This window comes from Bos indicus, chromosome 9 (genome assembly GCF_029378745.1).
Source record: "Bos indicus isolate NIAB-ARS_2022 breed Sahiwal x Tharparkar chromosome 9, NIAB-ARS_B.indTharparkar_mat_pri_1.0, whole genome shotgun sequence".
Classification (NCBI taxonomy): Eukaryota; Metazoa; Chordata; class Mammalia; order Artiodactyla; family Bovidae; genus Bos; species Bos indicus.
The window spans coordinates 45,716,175-45,729,124 of NC_091768.1; positions in this window are offsets into that span (position 1 = coordinate 45,716,175).

Genomic DNA, 12,950 nt, shown 5'->3' on the forward strand with positions numbered 1-12,950 from the left:
ATGATGCTGTGAAAGTGCTGCACTCAATATGCCAGCAAATTTGGAAAACTCAGCAGTGGCCACAGGACTGGAAAAGGTCAGTTTTCATTCCAATCCCAAAGAAAGGCAATGCCAAAGAATGCTCAAACTACCGCACAATTGCACTCATCTCACACGCTAGTAAAGTAATGCTCAAAATTCTCCAAGCCAGGCTTCAGCAATATGTGAACCGTGAACTTCCTGATGTTCAAGCTGGTTTTAGAAAAGGCAGAGGAACCAGAGATCAAATTGCCAACATCCGCTGGATCATGGAAAAAGCAAGAGAGTTCCAGAAAAACATCTATTTCTGCTTTATTGACTATGCCAAAGCCTTTGACTGTGTGGATCCCAATAAACTGTGGAAAATTCTTCAAGAGAAGGGAATACCAGACCACTTGATCTGCCTCTTGAGAAATTTGCATGCAGGTCAGGAAGCAACAGTTAGAACTGGACATGGAACAACAGACTGGTTCCAAATAGGAAAAGGAGTACATCAAGGCTGTATATTGTCACCCTGTTTATTTAACTTATATGCAGAGTACATCATGAGAAATGCTGGACTGGAAGAAACACAAGCTAGAATCAAGATTGCTGGGAGAAATATCAATAGCCTCAGATATGCAGATGACACCATCCTTATGGCAGAAAGTGAAGAGGAACTCAAAAGCTTCTTGATGAAAGTGAAAGTGGAGAGTGAAAAAGTTGGCTTAAAGCTCAACATTCAGAAAACGAAGATCATGGCATCCGGTCCCACCACTTCATGGGAAATAGATGGGGAAACAGTGGAAACAGTATCAGACTTTATTTTTGGGGGCTCCAAAATCACTGCAGATGGTGACTGCAGCCATGAAATTAAAAGACGCTTACTCCTTGGAAGGAAAGTTATGACCAACCTAGATAGCATGTTCAAAAGCAGAGACATTACTTTGCCAACAAAGGTTTGTCTAGTCAAGGCTATGGTTTTTCCTGTGGTCATGTATGGATGTGAGAGTTGGACTGTGAAGAAGGCTGAGTGCCGAAGAATTGATGCTTTTGAACTGTGGTGTTGGAGAAGACTCTTGAGAGTCCCTTGGACTGCAAGGAGATCCAATCAGTCCATTCTGAAGGAGATCAGCCCTGGGATTTCTTTGGAAGGAATGATGCTAAAGCTGAAACTCCAGTACTTTGGCCACCTCATGCGAAGAGTTGACTCATTGGAAAAGACTCTGATGCTGGGAGGAATTGGGGGCAGGAGGAGAAGGGGATGACAGAGGATGAGATGGCTGGATGGCATCACTGACTCGATGGACGTGAGTCTGAGTGAACTCCGGGAGTTGGTGATGGACAGGGAGGCCTGGGGTGCTGCGATTCATGGGGTCGCAAAGACTTGGACACGATTGAGTCAATGATCTGATCTGATGAAGAAAATATGCTGGATTTTTCATATAAAAAAGCTGTTGTCTTCTCTTGGACAGATTTTGGTCTGTGCCTTTCATTTTTGAAACTGAGTTTTAGTTGAAGGTTTAGCTTTACTTTTTATTTTTTAAAGGCAACTGACATTCCAAGCAGAATTGGTATAGTGGGCCTGAGATTCTTTTACATCACTGCACAGGAATATTTTCCATGTCTCTAATCCCCAGTGGGTGCATTTCATCCACCTTAAATGAGATATTTCTAAACATTACTATTTCAACCAAAGTTATTTGATAGATTGCTATTATTTATTGATACTGTATAAGTCTTGCTGCCAACATAATCTTAATAAGTCATTACAAGTCCACTGGGTAAGCTATTTTTCCATTTCTTAAGCTCTAGTGCCCGTGCTGTATGGATTTGGCATTTAATAAATCACTGGAGGGCTAGCAAACACATTATATTTCTGTAGTTGAGACTGTCTAGACAAAAGTGCATGGAGAGATCTTTCCACTCTAAGTAGCGGGAGAGCATTTGTTTGCCACAAATTGGTTCTGAATCAATTGCTCAGAAACTTGGCGTATCCAGTCTTACTTGGATGCAGGAGGAGGGCAAGACTAAGTGCTGCATGGGGTGCTTTTCTGCCTTCTAGTTTAATTGAATAACCAAGAAGCACTGCCTAAGAAATAGCAATCCTGTGGGAAAGCAGCCTAGAATTCTGCCCTTTTCAAACTCAAGAGTTATTATCCTAGTCTTTCTGTTATATGACTTTCATTTACAAAATCTGTGAAAGGTTTCTTAAGAACCAAACAAGTGATACTATTAAGGGTGTGCAACAAGACACCAAGACACAACAATACAATGAAAAAAGAAAGGAGAGAACATGATTTCTTTCCTGATAGACATATTATGTATGTGTATGTTTATCTGTTTCCTCTGTGGAACTTGAATGTGTGTGTGTGCGTGTGTGTGTATTAGAGAGAGGTCTTCAATGAGCCTTAATGATCCAAGATTGTGTTAGAGTTTCATTTTGCCTTTTCAACTGGACCAGTACTAGTTCTCCTGCTATTCTTGAAATCAAAATAGAATGTGATGAATTTCTAAATAATATAATTCAGCATATCCATTAACTTACCAGGCTATATTGTTGCTTCTTCTATATTTGTTCTTTTGGATTTACTGTTCTTTTTTGTTGATTATGTAGCACCCAAAGTTTTTGCTTAGAGTATACTCCTCGATTGATTTCCTTATATTCAAGATGTTTTTGGTAAGGGAAAGCATCGTGAAATCCACTCTAGGATCATTCAGGTCTTCAGTTCAGTACAGTCACTTAGTCGTGTCTGACTCTTTCCAACCCCATGGACAGCAGCACGCCAGGTCTCCCTGTCCATACCAACTCCTGGAGTTTACTCAGACTCATGGCCTCGAGTTGGTGATGCCATCCAACCATCTCATCCTTTGTCATTCCCTCCTCCTCCCTCCTTTAATCTTTCCCAGCATCAGAGTCTTTTCAAATGAGTCAGTTCTTTGCATCAGGTGGCCAAAGTATTGGAGTTTCAGCTTCAGCATCAGTCCTTCCAATGAATATCCAGGACTGATTTCCCTTAGGTTGGACAGGTTGGATCTCCTTGCTGTCCAAGGGATTCTCAAGAGTCTTCTCCAACACCACAGTTCAAAAGCATCAATTTTCCATGCTCAGCTTTCTTTATAGTCCAACTATCACACCCATACCTATGGGAAAAACCATAGCTTTGACTAGATGGACTTTTGTTGGCAAAGTAAAATCTCTGTTTTTTAAAATGCTGTCTAGGTAGGTCATAACTTTCCTTCCAAGGAGTAAGTGTCTTTTAATTTCATGGCTGCAGTCACTATCTTCAGTGATTTTGGAGCCCCAAAATATAAAGTCTGTCACCGTTTCCACTGTTTCCCCCTCTATTTGCCATGAAGTTATGGGAATGGATACCATGATTTTAGTTTTTTGAATGTTGAGTTTTAAGCCAGCTTTTTTACTCTCCTTTTTCAACCTCATCAAGAGTATCTTCAGTTCCTCTTTGCTTTCTGCAAGAAAGGTTATGTAATCTGCGTATTTGAGGTTATTGATATTTTTACGGGCAATCATGATTCCAGCTTGTGCTTCACCCAGCCCAGCATTTCTCATGATGTGCTCTGCATATAAGTTAAATAAACAGGGTGAAAATATATAGTCTTGACGTACTCCTTTCCCTATTTGGAACCAGTCTGTTGTTTCATGTCCAGTTCTAACAGTTGCTTCCTGGCCTGAATACAGATTTCTCAAGAGGCAGGTCGGGTGGTCTGGTATTCCCATCACTTGATGAATTTTCCATAGTTTGTTGTGATTCACAATGTCAAAGGCTTTGGCATAGTCAATAAAGCAGAAATAGATGTTTTTCTGGAACTCTTTTGGTTTTTTGATAATCCAGTGGATGTTGGCAATTTGATCTCTGATTCCTCTGCCTTTTCTAAATCCAGCTTGAACATCTGGAAGTTCATGGTTCACATACTGTTGAAGCCTGGCTTGGAGAATTTTGAGCATTACTTTGCTACCGTGTGAGATGAGTGCAACTGTGCAGTAGTTTGAACATTCTTTGGCATTGCCTTTCTTTGTGATTGGAATGAAAACTGACCTTTTCCAGGCCTGTGGCCACTGCGGAATTTTCCAAAATGCTGGCATATTGAGTGCAGCACTTTCACAGCACCATCTTTTAGGGTTTGAAAGAGCTCAACTGGAATTCCATCACCTCCATTAGCTTTGTTCATAGTGATGCTTCCTAAGGCCCACTTGACTTCACATTCCAGGATGTCTGGCTCTAGGTGAGTGATCACACCATCATGATTATCTGGGTCATGAAGATCTTTTTTTGTACAGTTCTTTTGTGTATTCTTGCCACCTCTTCTTAATATCTTCTGCTTCTGTTAGGTCCATACCATGTCTGTCCTTTATTGAGCCCATCTTCACATGAAATATTCCCTTGGTATCTCTAACTTTCTTGAAGAGATCTCTAGTCTTTCCCATTCTATTGTTTTCCTTTATTTCTTTGCACTGATCACTGAGGAAGGCTTTCTTATTTCTCCTTGCTATTCTTTGGAACTCTGCATTCAAATGGGTATATCTTTCCTTTTCTCCTCTGATTTTTTCTTCTCTTCTTTTCACAGCTATCTGTAAGGCCTCCTCAGATAGCCATTTTACATTTTTGCACTTCTTTTTCTTGGGGATGGTCTTGATCCCTGCCTCATATACGACGTCACGAACTTCCATCCATAGCTCTTCAGGCACTCTGTCTATCAGATTTAATCCCTTGAATCTATTTCTCACTTCCACTGTATAACCATAAGGGATTTTATTTAGATCATACCCGAATGCTGCTGCTGAGTCACTTCAGTCTTGTCCGACTCTGTGCGACCCCATAGACGGCAGCCTACCAGGCTCCCCCGTCCCTGGGATTCTCCAGGCAAGAACACTGGAGTGGGTTGCCATTTCCTTCTCCAATGCATGAAAGTGAAAAGTGAAAGTGAAGTCGCTCAGTCGTGTCCAACCCTCAGTGACCCCATGGACTGCAGTCTACCAGGCTCCTCCGTCCATGGAATTTTCCAGGCAAGAGTACTGGAGTGGGGTGCCATTGCCTTCTCCCATACCTGAATAGTCTAGTGGTTTTCCCTAGTTTCTTCAATTTAAGTCTGAATTTGGCAATAAGGAGTGCATGATCTGAGCGACAGTCCCCTCCTGGTCTTGTTTTTGCTAACAGTATAGAGCTTCTCCATCTTTGGCTGCAAAGAATATAATCAATCTGATTTCAGTATTGACCATCTGGTGAGGTCCATGTGTAGAGTCTTCTATTGGAAGAGGGTGTTTGCTATGACCAGTGCGTTCTTTTGGCAAAACGCTGTTAGCCTTTGCTGTGCTTCATTCTGTACTCCAAGGCCAAATTTGCCTGTTATTCCAGGGGTTTCTTGACTTTCTACTTATGCATTCCAGTCCCCTATAATGAAAAAGACATATCTTTTGGGTGTTAGTTCTAGAAGATCTTGTAGGTCTTCTTATAACCATTCAACTTCAGGGTCTTCAGCGTTACTGGGCGGGGCATCGAGTTGGATTACTGTTATACTGAATGGTTCGCCTTGGAAACAAACAGAGATCATTCTGTCATTTTTTAGATTGCATCCAAGTACTGCATTTCGGACTCTTTTGTTGACTATGAGGGCTACTCCATTTCTTCTAAGGGATTCTTGCCCACAGTAGTAGATATAATGGGCATCTGAGTTAAAATCACCCATTCCCATTCATTTTAGTTTGCTGATTCCTAGATGTCGACGTTCACTTTTGCCATCTCCTGTTTGACCACTTACAATTTGCCTTGATTCATGGACCTAACATTCCAGGTTCCTATGCAATATTGCTCTTTACAGCATTAGACCTTGCTTCTATCACCAGTCACATCCACAACTGTGTGTTGTTTTTGCTTTGGCTCCATCTCTTCAGCCTTTCTGGAGTTATTTCTCTACTGATCTCCAATAGTATTTTGGGCACCTACCGACCTGGGGATTCATCTTTCTTTGTCCTATCTTTTTGCCTTTTCATACTGTTCATGCTGTTCTCAAGGCAAGAATACTGAAGTGGTTTGCCATTCCCTTCTCCAGTGGACCATGTTTTGTCAGGTCTTAATGACACCAATAACATAGACTTATATTCAGAGGCATCTGCATTCATATTTTAACCATATATTACCAGGATATTTGGCCCCTTCAAGGATTTGAGACTATTTGTGACCATCTGTAAAAAGAAAAAGAATACTCATCACAGATGTCCATTATTTGGGACTTGTTCTCTCCACAGGTAACCTGTAATATGCACTGGTTAAGTTATATTAAAATTCAGTGGACTGTTTTTGTATAAATGTAATTTTTTTAGTCTAAACTTTAAACTTGTGAAATCTCCTCAAATTCTACCTTCATTTCTTCCTTTTATTTCAAGACATTTGAATGTTGAAGAAATAAATTATTGAGCAAGTAAATAAATGAATGCATTTGAAGGAAACAGTTGGGCAGCAATAATGCTCAAATTTAAGTCCCAATTTACCTGAGGGCAAAAAAAATCTCCCATCATGGCCATTGTATGTACTTCTTGGGGTTTAGGTGAAAGCAGAAATCAGGTGCTTTATGTCTTGCCTAGATAAATTTTTCAGTAGAGATAGAATTCTTATCACTTCCTTTAAACAAGCTAAAATTCCAATGTTTCTTGAGATAATTATATATAGCAACTCTTTGATTATGTTGCTTATGTCTTTTTTTAAAACCATATTCAATCCAAATTTGTAAATGATCATGTCATCTTCTAACAATGTGATTTTGTTCGTAATCAAACACCTTATGAATATGACCCCGTGGACCTCTGACCTGCCTATCAGAATATTTTTGTTTATAAAATTGGCATCAGCTGGAGACAGAGTGGATGATTACAGGTTTGGAGAGATGGGCAGGTATCCAGAAGGGTCTTGTTGTATCCATGTAACTACTTGACGCATCTTTTCCAAAATGTTTCTCTTGGATATAGGGCCTAGATCTTCCCTGGGAGAAAGTTTAGAAGATTTCATTTCTATAACACATACAGGGTTGGGCCAGTAAGAGATCTCCAAGACTTTGGAAAAGGAAATGAGGAAAGAGGAGAAGAATTTCTGAAGGCATTATTTGGGAGGTGGAGAAAGGCAAATTGAAGGGTTAAAGGTCTTAGGGGGAAGTTTATAGCATTACTGATGGTTAGTTATTCATATTTAAAGCAACATTTCAGGACTTCTCTGGAAGTCCAGTGGTTAAGACTTCATCTTCCAGTATAGGACAAGTGGGTTCAATCTCTGTTTGGGGAGCTAAGATCCCACGTGTTGTGGCCAAGAAAACCAAAGAACATAAAACAGAAGCAGTATTGTAACAGATTCAATAAAAACTTTAAAAGTGGTCCACATTAAAAAAAAAATCTCTAAAAAAATCCCAAATATTTCTTAACTTGTCCTATTTTGTTCACTTAGAATCGAGATTTTTCAAGGACAGAGACTTAATATTTTAAGTTTATATATACAAGATGGGATTATTAGGTTTTTATTCCTCATGCTAACTGCTAAGTCATTTCAGTCGTGTCCAACTCTGTGCGACCCCATAGACAGCAGCCCACCAGGCTCCCCTGTCCCTGGGATTCTCCAGGCAAGAACACTGGAGTGGGTTGCTATTTCCTTCTCCAGTGCGTGAAAGTGAAAAGTGTAAGTGAAGTCGCTCAGTCGTGTCTCCTCATAATCAATAGTAAAAATCAACTTCTTCCACCACCAATATCATTAGGTTAAACAAATTTCATAATTAATTCTTAAATTTCAGTCAAGAGGAGAAAACATTGAAAAATATCTTATAACAAGAAAATATTTATTTTAGAAATAAAATAAAAAAATAATCCTTTGGAAAAATGTTCTTTTTTTTTCTTTTCCATATGTTTTGAGCATACGGATGCCTGGAATAAATTTAACCTGGAGGACATACTAAAAGTCCCAGAAAAAAGCAAAGAATTCTTATATATGATTGACAAATCTCAAGAGTGCTAATTTAGAAGAATGCTGATAAATAAGGATGCTTCTGTGTGTTTGGATTGCTTATCTAAATCCTTATTTCGTTGCCAGCTGAAACTGTGGACACTTTGGGCAAGTTTTATTGGTGTGTTATTTGTCTCTTCCTTTGTCCAGAAGTATCATTGCTAAGAACATTTGGGGTGATTAAGTATTTGATGTATTTGGATCATGTAAAGATAGTCAATTAGGAGAAATCAGGGCACCTCATAACCTAATCATTTGTAGATCTCAGATAATTCTATCAACATTAACTTTCTTAAAAGAGATATTGTGTGCAATAGCTGCTGGGAGTCACAAAACTACATCTCAGAAAAAGGACTTCCAAGTTTTGGGCTGTAATAATAATATGGTAATAAGGGCTGACATTTTTATATCACTGCTTTGATAGATACTGAGTCATTCAATCCTTATGATACTCAGATTACATATGAAATTTATTTCTAACTTTATAGAGGAGGCTCAGGAAAAAACGTTTTACCCAAAGTTGCACATAATTGTGTAGAGTCATGCTTTTAACTCAGTCAGTTTGCCTCTAAAGTGTAGGTGGAACCACCATGCTATATTGCTGTAACCTGCCCAAAGAGAAAGTAACTCAAATAAAGAGGCCATAGAAAGTATGGTAAGGGGGCATCTATCAGTCATGAAGCATAGAGAGACATTATGTCTCTGGCGCTGAAGCTGGTAAGTGGATACCCTCAGAAACCAGGGTGGCCACACATCATTTGTTCCTATGTGTCTCGCTTAGTCTCATGTCTGCATCTCTTTCTACATCTGCTTTATTTGCCAGCTTTTCCTCTGTGATGCCTATGGACAAAATTGGAGTTCAGTTCTGACTGAACCCTACACTGGAATTTAAGAATTCTGAGCTCATCCCTGGTCCAGTCAACTGAAAGGGAAGTGGAGGCTATGAATGTCAGGGAGGATGCAGTTCTTAGATAATGCATCATGCTAGGAAGGCAACAAAATATCTACCATGCAGAGGCATATTCAAGCATTTTGGGGCAGCAATCTTTCCACGAGACCCCACCACTTGGGTACTGTGGCATTACTGTTGGTTAAGTAACTCCATTTCTATCCCTCAGAACTTTTTCTACAGGAGGATTATATTATACATTCCTGCCCTAGTGAACTCAGCTAGGGTCATTTGATTTACTTTGACCAACGAAATGTTAGTAGAGGTGCTGTGTAGTACTTCTGAGCAGAAGATTTAAGAGCCAGCCTGTGGTCCCTCATGTCTCTCCTCCCCTTGCCATGATGCTTGATTGGCAAAGTCCCAGGAAGAAGGAGTAAAGGCATGATGGAGCAGGGAGGCGCATTGCCATGACGGACAGGTGGACATGAAAAAGAAATAAACTTTTGCTATTTTAAACCACTGAGATTTTAGAGTAGTTTGTGTTCACAGTTCATCCTGACTGAAACTATTATGGCCTAAGCTAAGTCATATAAGAATTATAGAAACAGCAGGTATTTAATTCCGTTTAAGCAGAAATCCCTGGTGGCTAAGATAGTAAATTGTCTGTCTACAATAAGAGAGACCTGGGTTTGATCCCTGGGTTGGAAAGATTCCCTGGAGAAGGAAATGGCAACCCACTCCAGTACTCTTGTCTTGAAAATTCCATGGACGGAGGAACTTGGTGCAGGCTACTGTCCATGGGGTCGCAAAGAGTCGGGCATGACTGAGTGACTTCACTTTTCACCTTCAAGCAGAAATAAAGCCATTTCAGTAGAGCTTTTAATGACCACACAGATTGTAATTTTACCGCATTGGAATATCAAGGTGGTGCCCACTCCTTGTCCTAAGGCCCAGTCTTAGGCAAAATGGTGAAGCCAGGAAAATGATTGTTTGGTTTCTGAAAACAGAGGCCTCTACCACTGGGGGGCACATCTAGGCTCCTTGGCCCCTGGACATCACCTTTTCTTGCTCCCAGGATGCCATATCAAGCTCCTCTCTTCACTGTTCCCCTCTTACGTACTTTTCCCCCTCAGGTTCAGATTTCACATGTGTGTGTGTGTGTGTTAGTTGCTCGTCATGTCCAACTCCTTGCAACCCCATGGACTGTAGCCCGCCTGTCTCCTTTGTCCATGGATTTCTCTAGTCAAGACTATTGGAGTTGGTTGCCATTCTCTTCTCCAGGGGATTTTCCTGACCCAGGGATTGAACCTGGGTCTCCTGCATTGCAGGCAGATTATTGTCTGAGCCACCAGGGAAGCCCAGATTCCACATAGTATAAGTATTATTCAGAGTTCTCCAGAGAAACAGAATCAACATGATAGATATAAAGGAAATGTACTATAAGAACTGGCTCATGAGGTTATGGAAGCAGAGACATACCACAGTCTGCCATCTGCAAGCTGAAGAACCAGGAAAGCCAGTGGTGTGATGTAGTTCAAAGCTGAAAGTCTGAAAACCAGGAGCTGTGATGTAAAAGAGCAGGAAAAGATGGATGCTCCAGCTCAAGGAGAAGAAACTCATGCTTCCTTCACCTTTTTTGCTCTGTTTGGGCCCCCAGTGGATAGGATGTCGCTCACCTACCTTGGTGAGGGCAAGTCTCCTTTACTTAGTCTACTGCATTAAATGCTAATGTCTTCCAGAAATGCCGTCATAGACACATCCAGTAAAACTATATTTTACCAGTCCTCTGGGCCTCCCTTAGCCCAGTCAAGTTGACGCATAAAATCAACCATCACAATAAGGCAAAAGTTCACTCATATTTTATTATAGCACCATCTAATAGAAATGTGCTGCATTATGTAATTCAAGTTTTTGTGTTAAAAATTCACATTAAAGGAGTAAAAAGAAATAGGTAAAGGAATTTTAATAATATATTTTTATCAAACATATTCAAAGTATCATTTCTATATATAACCAAATATTTATTATTAATGAAAAATATTTTTCACATTTCTTTTTTCATACTGAGTCTTTGAATTCTGGTGTGTTTTTACACACTTAGAGCACAGCTCAATTTGGACCAGCCACATTTTAAGTACATAAGAGCCATATGTGCCTCGTGTTCATAGTATTGGGTAGCACAGCTCTTTAACATCCAATGCATTCATACGCAGGTAACAGGATGCCATTCTTCTTATTCTTCTGGGTAATATATAATAGTTTTATAGCAGTCTTCTAGAGATTAGGCATGTGCTTTTGCTGTTTATCCAAAAGAAGTGACTTACTGTTGACTTTCTGACAGAGGAGAGAAATCTCTGCTCTAGCTCTATATATAGCAGCTGGTCCTGTGGTTTTCTAGGTCTTCCTGACAATGGACCTTGACTTTTACTCTTTCTGGTCCAACACTGTGACCCAGGCTCCTTGTGGAAAATTAGACATAGATTGTCAGGTTTTCCTTTGGTGGATTTGTAGTCTTTGGGTGTTGTTGAAGCTACAATTTTATAAAGTCCAATTGATTTTTGATCCTTTCTGTTGAAGCAAAACCTAGGAGATGGGACAGTCTGGGTCCTGGAGGGAAGTGGCTTCATAGAGGTGGACATATCAGGTTTGTAGGGAACGTATTAATAGATGGGAGAGTTCTGTTTCTACATTGTACCTGTTCCCTAACCTTGGCCTTTCAGTTTGGAAGGTATGATTTGTTGCACTCTTGTAATGTGAAAGGGGAGGACAATTAATAGAAATGACCTTGAGAGAGAGGGAAAAAAATCCAATGCAGAGAATGAGATAGTATCATGAAAAGCAAAACAAAACAGTGTGTTTAAAAAATTCTCTAATGGCTGCCCCAAAGCCAATTTAAACTTTATGCAAAAGAGTAATTTAAATGATTCATGGTAAAAGTCTAGTGAATTTATCCAATCATCAGTCAGGATGCCAAATGATGGCATTAGAAGAACTGCACATCAACGGGGAAAATCAAGTTATTTCACATAGCAACTGGGTTGTTACCCAAATTGAATAACCAAAATGAGAAAAAGTTTTGTGTTTCACAGCCATAAATTAATAATAGTGGGCTCTGTTGCATTTTTAATTGGCAGCTCCTTTTCCTTCCTATCCCCAAATATGGATTCAGGAAGTATCTCTTTAACTGTCTGGGCATGTTTATAATGCTCATCATTATAAAACTGTAGAATCAAGGGAGGTAAAAATGGGACCACGAGAGACAAAAGCTTTTGTGAGGGTGTAAATTTTATGCTTTAATGTCATTAAGCCATTAAAAATTTCAATTTCTGTGTAGTTTTAAAGCCAATTTTTAAAGTCAACTACCTACCAATTAATGCAAAAATAAATGGGGCTGTTATGAGAATTAGTTTTAAGCTTTTAAGAAGGTTTGTTTCAAATGTCAAGGATTTGTCCTAATGAATACTGGAATCAGTGAATATTTCCCAGCAGAAAAGGAAATTTCTGAATATGAGAAAAGTCACATGATCTTTTTTAAAGGCAGTTGGTGTGTGATAGTTAGAAGTATTTAATATCTTCAATATTTGCTTTGAAAATTGGATAAAATCCATACCAGTGATAAAACAATCTTTGTCTGGAAGCTAATTGAGTAGTGCCCTGCTGAGAGTGAGGTGGTTCCTTACAGTAAACAGAAAGTTAAGACCCCAAGAAGCCAGGGAATATATCTTGGTGGTATAGAGTAAGGGTTTCACTGCTTCCCGAGGCATACAGCTGCAGGCATGGTCCCCTACACACATGCTAAGGTAGCCAGAAAAGGCCTCATGTTTGGGGGAAGTACAGTCAGTTCAGTCACTCAGTCATGTTTGACTCTTTGTGACCCCATGGACTGCAGCACACCAGGCTTCCCTCTCCATCACCAACTTCTGGAGTTTACTCAAACTCATGGCTATCGAGTTGGTGATGCCATCCAACCATCTCATCCTCTGTCATCCCCTTCTTCTCCTGCCTTCACTCTTTCCCAGCATCAGGGTCTTTTCCAATGAGTCAGTTCTTCACATCTGATGGCC